At 37.0% G+C, this 2,197-nt stretch overlaps 1 non-coding gene across 1 annotated transcript; it reads left to right on the forward strand.

Moving 5' to 3' along the window:
• Nucleotides 1-1,852: 1,852 nt before the first annotated feature.
• Nucleotides 1,853-1,959, forward strand: LOC120144937. Its single transcript, XR_005518086.1, has one exon. It is a non-coding gene; the product is annotated as a small nucleolar RNA R71 (small nucleolar RNA).
• The last annotated feature ends 238 nt before the right edge of the window (nucleotides 1,960-2,197 follow it).

Raw genomic sequence — 2,197 nt, forward strand, 5'->3', positions numbered from 1 at the left:
TCGATTTCAATTTTCCCAAAAACGTTTTAACCTATAGTTGAAAGGAAGTACTAATAGCCCTATCAATGGATTCAATTCTAACATGGGAGGTTTCTCAATAGAATATTTTTCAAGTTTACTTTCCTTACCTGAGTAGTCTAATGGTCTAAAATATTTACCCGATTTATTTACTATTCAGTTTCATCTTTCTCTCCATCGTCTGGTTCTTCAATTTCCTCCAGTTTGGCAGTAGGATTACCATGGCAATTTTCATCTACTTCAAAATTTAATTCAGTGGTGGCATGAATGAGTTTCTATTCTTCTAGATCGTCAGCATGCCTTATGTTGGAAAAACATTCAGTTTGACTTGCTGGTCATTCACTCTCATAGTGAGTTCTCCCCTTTCAACTTCAATTAAGGTTCTTCCCATTAGTAGGAATGATCTTCCAAGGATAATAGGTGAATACTCATTTGCTTATAGGATATGTCTGCAATCTATAGCATAACTTTATAGGTCTCGCCTTCCCGATACCCAATCTTCGGAACACAAATTTCGACATAAGTTTTATGTTTTCTCCAAGATAACACAATGTCTTCCTGAAGAAGTGATTTTCAATTGCACATGGTATTGTAAAACTACCAGGATCTTTTACTTTGGGTACCATTCGGTTATGCAACATGGCGTCCTTAAGTAACTTAGCATAGTTCAACATTTGCTCGATCACATCAACCAACGGCAAGTTGATATGAACTTGCTTCAAGATGTCCAAGAATTTCTTGAACTGGTATTCTTATTTCTATCTTTTCAGCCACTGAGGGAATGGTGGTGGAATTCAGATCTCTTCATTCTCCCCATATGTTTAGAATTTGATTGATGAATATATCTAGAATTATCGAGGCATGTGGACTTACCTGGGCAACCATCGATTCATCAATATCGATTGAGGAATTGTTGTTGGATGCATCTTTCTGAACATGAGTATGTTTTATTGGTTGAGTTCTCTGTGTGGGCTGTGGAGGGGTTTTGGTTAGCTTATGTCTACTTCGGGTGGTGATTACCTTACACTGCATGTGGCCTAATCCCTGTGCGACCTTAGTATTACCGGGTAAACTACCTAGTAGTCTTGTGTTCAAATTATGAGCAAGTTTTCCATCCTTTGTCTCCAAGGATTTCAAAGTTGCCTCGTGGTTATGCAGTCTCATCTCAGTCATGTTAATGAAAGCATTAGTCATTTTCATGAAAATACTATTATCGACCGTGTAAGATTTAGTTTTTAACATAAAACATTTTAGAGTATTTTCCAAAATAACTATATGGTGTTGATTGTTGCTGTGCCATTTGTTGCCTTGGTATGTTATGTTGGAATCCCAATATTTTTTAATTCCAATTGTTTTGATTGAGGCCATTGTTCGGGTTGCTCCATAAGAAATTAGGGTGCTCCCTCCAGGCTGATGTTTATGTGGTGGAAATCACATTGTTGTTCCAGTTATAGCTTCTAACATAAAAACTAGATTATGGGTTCTGTGGATACTCAAAAGAATCATGGTTACCATTACATAACTCGTAAAAGAAATTTACTACCTTGATCTCTTGTGGATTTCTTGGTCGCTGCATATTTTTAACCAAGTTACTTAAAGTAGCCAACTATGCAAAATAGTTTTCGATTAATCAAGTTCATTTATTATGGAATTACGTCGGACTCCTCCTCTTCTGGTAGTTGGGAACTGATAATCATTATTGGTAAGACGGTTCAGAATCTCCATTGCTTAATACGGTGACTTGTCGAGGAGTATGCCATTTGCCGAAGCATCTATCATCCTTGTCGGTGTATTCACTGAGTTGTAGAACATCATCACTTGTGTCCATATTGGGAATCCTTGCATGGGACATTTGTATTAAAGCTCCTTGTATCGCTCTCAAGCCTCGAACATGGATTCATCATTTGCCTTCCGAAAAGAAGTAATATCATTACACAATTTATCAGTCATATTTGAATAACTAAATCTAGCAATGAAATCACAACATAAATCCGTCCAAGATTCAATAGATCCGGATAAGATACTATTTAACCACGATTTTCCCTATCCCTTAGTAATAGGGGAATAATTTCAGCCTTTGGACATCCTCATGGACTCCTTGTTACATGAATGAGTTATAAATTTCCTGGAATGATTTGAGATGTTATCTCGCATCGTCTGTTGCTGATCCACCAAATTG

This window comes from Hibiscus syriacus, unplaced genomic scaffold (genome assembly GCF_006381635.1).
Source record: "Hibiscus syriacus cultivar Baekdansim isolate YM2019G1 unplaced genomic scaffold, ASM638163v2 tig00110890_pilon, whole genome shotgun sequence".
Classification (NCBI taxonomy): Eukaryota; Viridiplantae; Streptophyta; class Magnoliopsida; order Malvales; family Malvaceae; genus Hibiscus; species Hibiscus syriacus.